Raw genomic sequence first — 12,219 nt, 5'->3', positions numbered from 1 at the left:
TAGGGAAAAGGGCAGCCTGGCACAAGAAGGGGAAAATGTGATTCATCAGTGTCCAATTGTTATTCTTGTACTCCCTAGATAATTTCCTTAATGAGTCCCCTTATAAATATAACAAATAAATAAACTTTTATTTTGATTGTTTGTAATCAATATTAATAATGTACGTAAATAATGTCATGCTGTCCATTTAAACTATTACATTAATAGAACAGCAACCACAGAGGCAGAATGAGTGGCAGGATTCAGCTGATCTCCAGAATAACACCATAATAAATACATGGATAAAACCATAGCTGCCAAGTTCTCCCTTTTTTTAAGGGAAATTCCCTTATGCTGAATAGGCTTCCTTGCGAGAAATGGGAAAACTTGGCAGCTATGGATAAAACTAATGTGGCCTATAGTGCAGGCAGAGCTTCAGAGAAACAGAGAATTCTTTGTGGGACACTTCCTTCAACATTCTGTCATGTAGCTGGACTCCAATCCACTATCAGATCCTACTTCATGGCAACCAGATAAAGGAGTAAATAGGTTAGGGTGTTTTTTAAAAAAAACAGCTTTACCAGTATTGCTTCCAAATCACTCAGCTAATCTTCCTCCTGTTAGATCATGACATGACAACTAACATTCCTGATTCCATTAATCAGTTTCTGTGCCAATTATTCTAATATCTGAAGGTCATTTTTACCAAGAAAATTATACTTTCACCATTTTAGTTACAATCTGGCACGATATTCCAGCTTTTTGTGGTTTATCTAGTCTCACCAGCTCAGAGTTGTATTGTTGATCATAACCACGGCTTTTCTTCAGCCAGAACACACCAGAGCTCAGTTCCAGCACCTCCCAGGGGGGCGCCATTACCCTTATAAGAGAACAATGGAGGCATTTATGGTGAGTTCCGACACCTCTTTTTATAGTAGCACTGATCATGACCATATACTGTAGTAGTGCTGTCAAAATGGACTCAGCTGGCAAACTTTTCAATTAGTATGTGAACACATGTTTGAACAAAGTTCACAGCTAAATGCAAACATTTTTTTAAGATGAGGAGCATAATCACTAGCAGTCTTTCAAAGAGAAGGTCTGCCTGACTGTCTCTTTGGATCACTTCATGTGACAATTGTTCTACAGCTGGAAAATATATATACTACTGTTTAATAAGGAATATGCTGTTCATACAATATTGGATTGTCATCATAGTAAAAGTAACACCATTTCAGGATTTAGACCAGTGGAAGTTATCCAGCACCCACTGTATAGAAAAATAGCATTTCCCTATTTTCACTTTCTATTTATACAGTGTAAGTGCTCCTAAGGGAGACTGCCAACATCTGTTGTTATAAATTATATTCAAGGGTGGCATCCTGGTCCATAGCAGGGTTATTAGGTATAAACCAAGGCTTAGAGACAGAAGAACTGTTGAAAACAGATTCAGGGAGACTTAACATTACGCTTCCTACCCTACCAACTTGACTTGTAGAAGTGGCAGGAAATATCTCCCTTTTGCAGTCTACAAATGGACCCATTATTGTGATATGGAGAGAATACAAAATATTACAACTACCTACGGTAGAATACGACTTCTGAATTAATACTACTGTGGTGTTTTTGTCCCTCCCCCCATTTCCCCCCCCCCTAAATTAAAACAAATTTTTATTAGTTATCACCACCCAGAGACATATCCTTTAAACAGTTTTTACATACTGGTGGTAACTCCTGAATCTCTTCTGAGTAAATTCAATCCTCTTGGCAAAATGAATTAGTTGCCCCATGTTTGTAGGCCCTACCATAAAGGGGGAAAGAGGCTAATTTATGTTCACCTTTTTTTGAGCTGATCTTTATAATAAGGGTAGCACAGAGATAGTACAATCAATTTTTGTAATCTGTATTCACTTTCCAACCAGCTAGCTAACATTTCCTTGAGCTGCCTTTATCACTTGTGGACAGGAGCAACGAGGCTGTGCTAAAACGGCTTAGGAATAAAGTTGATGCATTTTGCTATGGTGGATTTCAGCTGCATCATGACTCTTTTGCAGAGAAATGGGAGATATGTTTTCCATCACAAAATGAGAAGAAAGCACTGTACACTGGCTTTAAGAAAAGAGTTTAATCTGGTCACTGATGTGAACCAAAACATTTAAAAATGAGCATCACTCTTGTGAAAATGCAGCCATAATGGCATAGGATTTTTCCTATGCCTTTACTGTAGAAACAACTTTGGACTGAAGATGATTCATAGCAGCTAAAATGAATGACTCCTTTTTCCCCTTCAGGGGGAAACTGATCTCTATTCATGACTTTTTCCTTGCCACAGAGTTTTCACAGTACACGTAGCAAACTTGGCTGCTGCATGTACATTTTCTTGGGCTAAGAAGCCAAGTGAAGGGACCAGCCAAATTGGGACCAGCACCAGCCAAATTGCTAATGATTACACCAAACAGTTCAGGATGCAGAAGAGTGATTTTGAATAGATGGGTTGGTCCTGTCACTGACAATTTGCCTGGGGATATCACCCAGTTTCGATCTTGCATGAACTCTTTCTTCCCTGGGACAATGTGTGTGCCCCTCTTCTAAGTAGGGATCTCTTCTTGTAAGGTTGTGTCTGTACACAATTGGTCCTAGATAATGGGAGCTTAGATGAAGAAGGCTGATCACCAAAGAATTGATGCTTTTGAATTATGGTGCTGAAGGAGACTCTTGAGAGTCCCATGGACTGCAAGAAGATCAAACCTATCCATTCTTAAGGAAATCAGTCCTGAGTGCTCACTGGAAGGACAGATCCTGAAGCTGAGGCTCCAATACTTTGGCCACCTCATGAGAAGAGAAGACTCCCTGGAAAAGACCCTGATGTTGGGAAAGATTGAGGGCACAAGGAGAAGGGGACGACAGAGGACGAGATGTGGTTGGACAGTGTTCTTGAAGCTACAAACATGAGTCTGACCAAACTGTGGGAGGCAGTGGAAGACAGGAGTGCCTGGTGCTCTCTGGTCCATGGGGTCACGAAGAGTCGGACACGACTAAACGACTAAACAACAACAAAGGGAGCTGACTGCTGCTATTCTAGTCTCTTATATAATAAATTCCACCTATTAGTTTCTTTATAGATGAACGAAACTGTGTTAATTTGAGTGCATGCAAGTATGTCATGTCATGAGATGATGGCTCCCAATTCAGGAAATCTCCCACCAAAAACGAAAAAAGGCTGAAGCCAAATAAAATGGCTGTGACAAAATTAGGATCCAGGATAGAAAGCATTGCTAAATACTACATACTAGATTCAGAATCTCTGCCAATTTAACAACTCAGTGAAAACTTCCCTCTACCTCTAATTTATTCATAATTCTGAAAATGTTCATCCTCAAATCACTCTACCATTCTCGTAGTACTTTCCTACCCAAAGCCCAAAGGCAATAGCTCCCTTTCAGAAATTATCCTGACATCTCTTTTCTATCAAAGGAGCCAAGAGAGAAACATTCAGTTGACTACTCACTTTGTATATTATATGTGCAGTTAAAATAAATCACACCTCAGTTTGAGAATCTGTATAGCTTTATAAGTTAAAAGAAGCTTTAGAATATGCTTTATACTTCTTTAGATTAATTTCAGAATGCTACTTATTCATCAAATCTACTTATGATAATAAAGAGCCTGAACAAAGATGAATATTAAGATAGAGCTGCACTCCAGATGGTAGAAATGTTGGGACAAGTAAATCATTCCATTAATAGAAACAGATGAGTTATTTGGATGTTACAATATTCATCAGATACACTGTAATCATCTACATTAAAAATACTTATAATCTCAAAACAACTTCAGAAGAAAGTTTAGTGAGCCTATTATCATATAATGAATGGTAATTTTCTACTCAGATCATTGAGCAGGAAGCTTTATGAGCTACAAATTAGATTGTCTTTCTCCAGGTAATAAAAAAATATAAACATTCAAAAAAGAAAGAAAAGAAATTCCACCTCTGTATAAAGGAATCAAATAACAGTTGCTTACTACACCAAATTTAATCAAATTGTCATGATTTTCAGTAGGTAGCAAAAGTTGTAATAAATGTCCGGTAGAATATTTGTTCTTTTCGTAAAAGTTACTATTCTTAATATCTGTATGGAAATTTGATTAAGATACCAACTCTGGAGTATAATATATAGCAGTGGTGATACCATCTGAAGATAAGTATTGTAAACTTGTAAATGGAACTCTAGAGAACAACATGCAAAACAGGTTGAAAATATTTGATACTTAACTACAGCTCAGATGATCAGTCAAATGCATGCTCCAGCTTTCATGGGACAGGCAGTCCTCTCTTTGTATGAAGTGCTGGGGAACTTTACAAACATGAAGAATAGGGAGGGAGGGAGAGAATGTAATGCCTATTAAAACAGTTTTGCTATAGGTTTGTTTGTTTGTTTGATTGATTGATTGATTGATTGATTGATTGAAAGGGAGTAGAACAGTTTGCAGTCAATGAAAATATAAAACAACACAGTGGGACAGAATACAAATCAAATGTAATAAAATTAATTTCATAAATCCAACACGGAGGAGGAGGAGGAGGAGGAGGAGGAGGAGGAGGAGGAGGAGGAGGAGGAGGAGGAGGAAGGCAGCATTAAATTCAATTCCATTAAAATCTGGCTGTTAAACATATTTAAAAATCAGCTAACAAGTGAACAGATAGGCTTCCTGTAGTGGCAATCATGGGTAATGGCTTCTAAAATAAGGAGTGTCAGAAGTAAGGCAGAACTGTATAAAGTATAACAAGCCAAGGTATTACAGAAAAGGCAGTTGGCTTCAGAGATTTAAGCTGCAGTCCAACCCCCTGTTCTGCTTGACTGTAGGGAGATCAAGTGGAGGTATCCCTCTGCTTATTTCTGCTAATATAAGCAGCATTCCAACAACACAGTCCTTCCCTTCTGAATGGATGGGCAGGAGTCCTGTGGTTGGTATCCCCACCAGCAGAAAGCCCCCAAATGGAACATTCCAAGGGTGGGGCGGAGCTTGTCCAGGATTCACTAGATCCCAAGGCACAGCTGGTGTCAGGAAAGACCAAGCCCAATCTCTTCAGGAGATCTGGGAGCAGGAGGTGTGGAGGGTGAGCCTAAAGCATTCTCTACACGAAGTACTGCACCTGGTTGACCACCGTAATAACAAAATGTGGGACCATATAAGCCACTGGCCTGGTGCAGCAGACTCATTTATGCTCTAAAAGCACTGTCATTGAGCTATTAACATTTTCTTGTTTTCTTCTGTGAAGAGAAAGTAGATTCCAATTTCTAGAACCCCAGTAAGTGCCTAGGGACCCTTACAGAAAGTTAGTTGGGCATTGTGGTACGTATGAAAATAGCTCGATCATTTGATGTTGTTAGAAGTATTACATAATGGAACTGATGGATTCAAAATTGATTTAATGTATCCTATTTGAGTCATTATCATTTTCATCCTAACTCTTATGATGGGTTAAGAATGGACTTTTCAAAGTTACTGCCTAGACAAAAATCAAAAAGTTGTGCTGTAGAACATTCGTACAACACCATCAAAAGTGTTCTTTATTCACTATTAACTTTTGGATACAAAGCTTATTCTTTGTTAGAGCTATGAGAAGAAAGAGATGTAGTTTAAGAATGACTTTACGGAAGTCATTCCTCATCCTCCAACAAATAGAAAAATGGTAACTGGCCGTTGAAAATGACATTTTTATATGAAACTTCAACCATTACTCTTATGCATCAAATGCTAAAATAAAAATCTTCATTATAGTGAAATGTGTGGGGTTTTTTTGAAAGGTTCGTCTTTCTTATCATAAGTCCCACATCAAGAACACTGAAAATAAAGCAGCATCTGCTTAGGAGGAAACCTTAGCTTGAAAAATAGCACCAATGTACTAGTAAAATTTCAAAGAACACTATGTATCAACCCTACCGTCATCTATGTTTTGAGGAAGAACACCCTTTTTTAATAGTAGGGTAATGAATTCCTTCAAAATATTAATAATGATTATTAATATTAAAAACCATATAAGATACATATCATAAAATATTAGCAAGTGAATCTAAAATAAGTTACATTACATACTGAATCTAAAATAAGTTACATTACATACTGAATCTAAAATAAGTTACATTACATACTGAAGTCCTTTAGTGTGGATGGGTGCAATGGAATAAGTGGTATTTCAGCTAGTATCAACAGAAATGGTATCCTACATTACACAATAAATACAGTCAAGCCAGTTGCAAATGTCTAGTAGCATTTAAGAAAAAGTTGGACATAGGTGGGTATCAGGAATATCTTTGTGCACTGACCTGAATGGGGAAAGAAAATTTCTGTGAAATGCTTGTGGGTTTGGTGATGGGTTTTCTTGCAGACCCTCTTAACCTCATCAACATGTTTTCTTGTAAAGGAGATGGTGCAACACCTCTCCCCAACAAGGTCTAGCCTTGTAAGGCTTGTAAAGCGCACCCAGATCACCCATCAAAGCCTCGTGGATGAGCATGGTGCTATTATGGATGGACCTGGCATTCAATAACAGCACCACCAAACCGGAGGGCTTAATAGGTAAGCTACCAAAAACTGATGTAGGAGTGAAAGGGCTGAAATGGAAGACAGGGGTGAAATATCTAGGTCTCCTCTGCCCCTCCAATTTGACTATACTTTCCTGTGTCCACCACTACCACCGTTTTAGTCTGAAGGTGGCATTTTATTTTTCCTGAGTGGTCTGCAATCTGAAGCCTTTTCAGGTGTTTTGTGTTTCCTAAAAACTGTGTATCATCCTCAGCTGGGTGGCCACATGTCACCATGAGTAGGTGGAGAAACTGCCTCCTGTGTAACTTGACAGCTGCTCTTTTTTAAGTGAAGTTATTTTTACTTCTAAAGAAATCAGAGTGGAAAGGGTCTTTCAAATAAAGCTTGAAGGACTTTCCTATAGCACAAAATCAGAGAGTGCACCAGTCTAGGGTGCTTGGTAGTCATCCTCCATGGCTTCCTATGCTTCAGTTGAAGCTGAGTGGAAGACATCGGACTTCCATAGGGCTTTCTTCAGATCAGACACAGGTACCGTAGCTGGGAAGGGTGCAGAGCTCTGGCAAGAAGTTCAATGGGGGAAAACACCCACATCACCTTGCAACAATAAGGTAAGTGGGAATCTGCACACACTTCAGGATTTCATTACAATGTTGGTAAGAAACAGGAAAAAATGGAAGCTTCCTTGAAGTTTTTAAGTATTTGGAGAATAGATTCTGGCAGAGCACTATTTTAATTAGGCTAGCCTAGAAATTTTATCCATTGACAACTGAGCCTAATGGTACTACCTGATGAATAAGTTAAGTCTCTCTCACAGCTGCTATATCTTTTGCATATGATTTCTTTCCTTAATGTAGCTAAATAGGATGCCATGCTAGAGCAATTAAAATGGGCCAGACAAAATGTGATTCATAGAGTGAGGATTCCTAGCTTACTTCCTTGCGGGTCCCAAGTGTCTTCTTTTGGGTCAAAAAGTATTGTTCATATTAACTTGTTTCTGGAAAAATTCGTGATATTTGTGGATGGTCATGCACTCTTAAATTATATTCCTGGGACATGGGACAACAAAGTAGATCCTTTGAGTCCCTGTTGTTACAAAGCTTATTTTGGGAGTGGTGCAAAGGGAGCTGATGTGCTTGTGGAAATCATTCCCCGTGCATAGTGGTTTAGCTGGATAGTTTTTCTCGCAACTTTTAAACAATGTGTTGCCAGTGCCACAAAGTGCTCAAATCATACCTACCCTGTAACAGTCTCACCTCATTTTGTAGGAACCCTCAAATCCCTCCACATGAGCTCAATACTTGGGATTTGTATGAATCTTTCACACAAACTTAGTATGTCGAATCATCAGCATTCCATTCCTTACCCACAAAGAAAACACATAATTTTTGAGCCTGTCATAGAATTCTTCAGCTGGTTTATGTAATTCACTTTGCAAAATGCAATTACTCTTCAGTATCGAGCTCTAAGGGTTAGATGCTGTGCAAGCATTTGAAGCTAGAGACCATGACAATTTTTTAGGCTGTCTCATTAACAAATTGTAGTTCTGCAATGTGTGCTGATTTACTTATTTATTGAAGAGATAATAGGAAATAACCCATTACTTTCTGAAGTCATAAATAATATGACAGGAGGATATTAAGTGCACCGGGATGTGACAGAAAAGCTAAAAACTTGTAGTTTAGTATTTTATAGTGCCTGTTCCATTTTAACAACCACATGTAAAACAAACAAATGTTTTCACCTGTTTTTGTGTTGCTGTTGTTTTGGCCAATTATTAATTTATTGGACTACTGAAATGGAGAAGACTTTGTTGTAATCTCAGACATTCTGTTTCTGTATAACATTTTGAAACTTTGTTCTCATTTTTGGGGGCCAATGTCATATTGGAAAGATACAACGAATAGTCACTAGCCATGGCTCAAGGACAGGGAATTTCAATCTGAGTATGGAGAGCAAGCATAACTTTGGGTCTTTAATCACCTTTTTGCCAGTTATGGGTATAATTTCCCCCAACATTCTATCCAAGAAAGCAGAAACAAAACATCACTCCCAGAATATATGCCATTATGTATCCTTATTTGGGCAGCCCTGCCAACAGCTTTTAGACCCTAGATCTAAGGTATGGGCAAGCCTGGCTGGTGTATTGAACCACCAGTGTACTACTTTGAGAGAGTTCTCCTGTATATTGGCAGAAACGGAGGAGAATAAACCAGACTTTTCTCTTGCAGAGCTGGTTCTAAAGTCTTCCCCAAGTCTCCCTTCCACATGGCCTTCAAATTGTCAAAAGTGGTGAATTGGCCTCTCAAGCAGAAGCCAAATTGCTTGAAACAGCTTCCTCAGGCGTAATCATTTTTTGTTGAAGGAGACAGAGGGTCGGATCCTTCTTATTTCAAGAGGTAAATTTGACTTCACAGGATGCAGCCTTTGTGTGCAGCTTCACTATGTATGAGGAACTGCTTTTGTCTAAGCTTCAATTCTGGTTCATTTAATGGATTATTTTTTTCTATAAACAATTACCCAAGTTAGTTTAACTAGGTGGGTCCTCTACAGGTAAAAACATATTATATCCATAATTCTGAAGACCAGAGAAATGACAGAATTTAAAATGAATATGTGTATCTATTTGGCTCTTCTGAGATGAGCACTTATGACATAATCTCACTGAGCAAAAACAATGTAATTAATTTTATCGAGTCTTATAATTTATGTGCACTGTCTGACTTGAATTATACAGGTTATGCTACCAACAGCTCTACAGTACACACAGCATCTTTGTAATGTCAAATACATCTTTGGCTGTCACAGCAGAAATATTTTCTTTAGAAAGCAATGTTCTCATCTCAAAAATACACAGCCGAGTACACTGTGTGAGGTTAGTAAAGGGTGCTTACTTGTTATATTGCAGTGTTTCCCAACCTTGTGCCTCCAGATGTTTTGGGACTATAACCCCCATCATCCCTAGCTAGCAAGACCAGTGGTCAGGAATGATGGGAATTGCAGTCCAAAAACAGCTGGAGGCACAAGGTTGGGAAACACTGTTATATTGGGACACCATGCACAAAATAGTTCCTTCTCTGTTACGCACACAAATGGCTGTCTTCTGTTCTGCTTGAATATCAGGCTTCTTGGTGTGATTCTCTTCAAAACTGCAACAATCCTAACTTAGTCATGCATGGGTAAAACAAATGACTTAAAATATACCAGCTGAAAAAAGAGTCTAACCCCCCCCCCCCTCCAAGCTGCTAATTCTGAAACACATGAGGCATGGCTCTTTATAGTTACTGGCAAACCTTGTAATAAAATACAAATTGATTCTGGACATGAGGACTGCATTATGCCAGTATAAATTCCAGCATGAAAATATGCTTCATTTGGTGATTCATTCATTATGGAGATACTCAGTTATCATAAGGACAGATGCATTAAGCCTCGCTATAAGAAATACTTTCATAAAATATAACTGGATTTTTTGTGTGGATAAATTTGTAATTTAAGAGACCTGCAAAATGTGAATTTGAGCAGGCATTTATATATTTATATATTGATTGATTGATTGAGGGGGACACACACACAAAAAAACCCCTTATTCTTATTTACAAGCCCACTTTTACACCTGACCCCCATTTGCTAGCAACCAGCATCTGAACTGGCACTGTGTGCTACAGAGGGCTTCTTAATATTCTGTTAAAATTATACAAAACCAACTATGCAACCACTTTATAAAGAGAGAATAAGATTATTAGTCCAGCCTTGGTGAAAAACCAGGAAAGAAATGAAGGAGGTCCAGTTTCAGCAAGTCCTCATCTTCACTGTTTTGGGAGAGATGACCAGGTACTAACAAGTTCCTATTTAGCCCTATACACACCTGGGGACCCTACTGAAAAGAGTGGGATTTCTTTCTGAGAATGCAGCAATGTAGGATTGATATGCGGCAAAGGCAGCTGTCAGGCCATTTTGTCTCGTATTGATAAATCTGGCTGTGTATCATCAACCATAGTCTAAGGTTGGCACCACACTTAAGGAGGTCATTGGCTTGGAGTCACCACTGAGCCCCCAATATACACCATACGGTTTTAGAAATGACCCGGTGACACAGCTGCTTTTGAATGGGAGCCACGCTCCAAATTTCAGTGCCTCAGTCTATAGATCTGGGAAATCAAAAGAAGCTTTGCTCCTTCTGGGACCACACACAGGCCACACACCTACATACTGTATAATATAATTTGATTATTTGCAGGAGCAAAGCCTACCTTTTATAGCAAAATAAAAAAAAAATCCTTCAGTAGCACCTTAAAGACCATCTAAGTTTTTATTTTGTTATGAGCTTTCGTGTGCAGATACACTTGAAACAAAAGAGCCAGACCCTTATGTATATTCAGAGGGGGGTGGGGGTGGGTGGGAATGGGTGATGGGCTGATAGGAGTGGTAAACCTGTTGATGGCTGTTAACGACTGCTGATGACTGCAATAGGTCCTGCGGGGAAAAAGCAAGGGCTGAGGTGCTAAAGAAAGCTTGATCATGCATAATGAGATAAGAATCCTATGTCTTTGTTCATCCCAGGTGGCTCCATGGTTTTAAGCTTGGTAATGAGTTCCAATTCAGCAACTTCCCTTTCCAGTCTGTTTCTGAAATTTTTCTGTAATAAAGCAGCTGCTTTGAGATCTTGTATAGAATGTCCTGGGAGATTGAAGTGTTCTCCTACTGGTTTCTCTGTCTTGTGGTTCCTGATGTCAGATTTATGTCCATTTACGCCAAAGGCTAAACAAAGACATAGGATTCTTATCTCATTATGCTTGATCAAGCTTTCTTTAGCACCTCAGCCCTTGCTTTTTCCCCGCAGGACCAATTGCAGTCATCAGCAGTCATTAACATCCATCAACAGGTTTACCACTCCCATCAGCCCATGACCCATTACCACCACCACCACCCTCTGTATATACATAAGGGTCTGACTCTTCTGTTTCAAGTGTATCTGAAGAAGTGTGCATGCACACGAAAGCTCATACCAAAATAAAAACTTAGTTGGTCTTTAAGGTGCTACTGAATGAATTTTTTTTATTTACCTTTTATAGGTTATAGAACAAGAACAATAAAAGTAAAATCTTACCCCAGCATTTCTCAGGAGCTTGCCTGTGATTTTTGAAAGAGAATTTCATAACATACAGACATCTGCACATTAAAGCTTATCTTTATCCCTTTCCCACATTCAACTTGGTAATGTTTTCAAACAGATGTAGTTTGGGATTTTGGCTGTTCAAGATTTAATTCACAATTTGTACAGAGCTTTCCTGAAAGTTCAGGCTAGGTTCAGTCTTGCCCCATAGCTCAGATATGCATCTGGTTGTCCACTGATCAAGCAGGGCCATAGCTGCCAAGTTTTCCCTTTTCTCGCGAGGAAGCCTATTCAGCATAAGGGGATTTCCCTTTAAAAAAGGGTTAACTTGGCAGCTATGAGCAAGGCTTTTCTTACCGGTATGTTTTTTAAAAAATAAAATATTCTTAATCTCCACGTGGTTTGTTTGTTTATTTAAGCCATTTCTACATTGCTTATTGACCAACATTTCCTGGGCTATTCACAAAAATAAGTAAAGTAACCAAATACAATGCAACCCATAAAACAATTAATACAAATATAAAGATACAGAACTAGCATAAAGCTTCCTTGGCACCCCTGAGCAGGGATTTCAGACT

This window comes from Zootoca vivipara, chromosome 9 (genome assembly GCF_965207765.1).
Source record: "Zootoca vivipara chromosome 9, rZooViv2.hap1.1, whole genome shotgun sequence".
Classification (NCBI taxonomy): domain Eukaryota; kingdom Metazoa; phylum Chordata; class Lepidosauria; order Squamata; family Lacertidae; genus Zootoca; species Zootoca vivipara.
Note: the sequence above shows the minus strand (reverse complement) of the source record.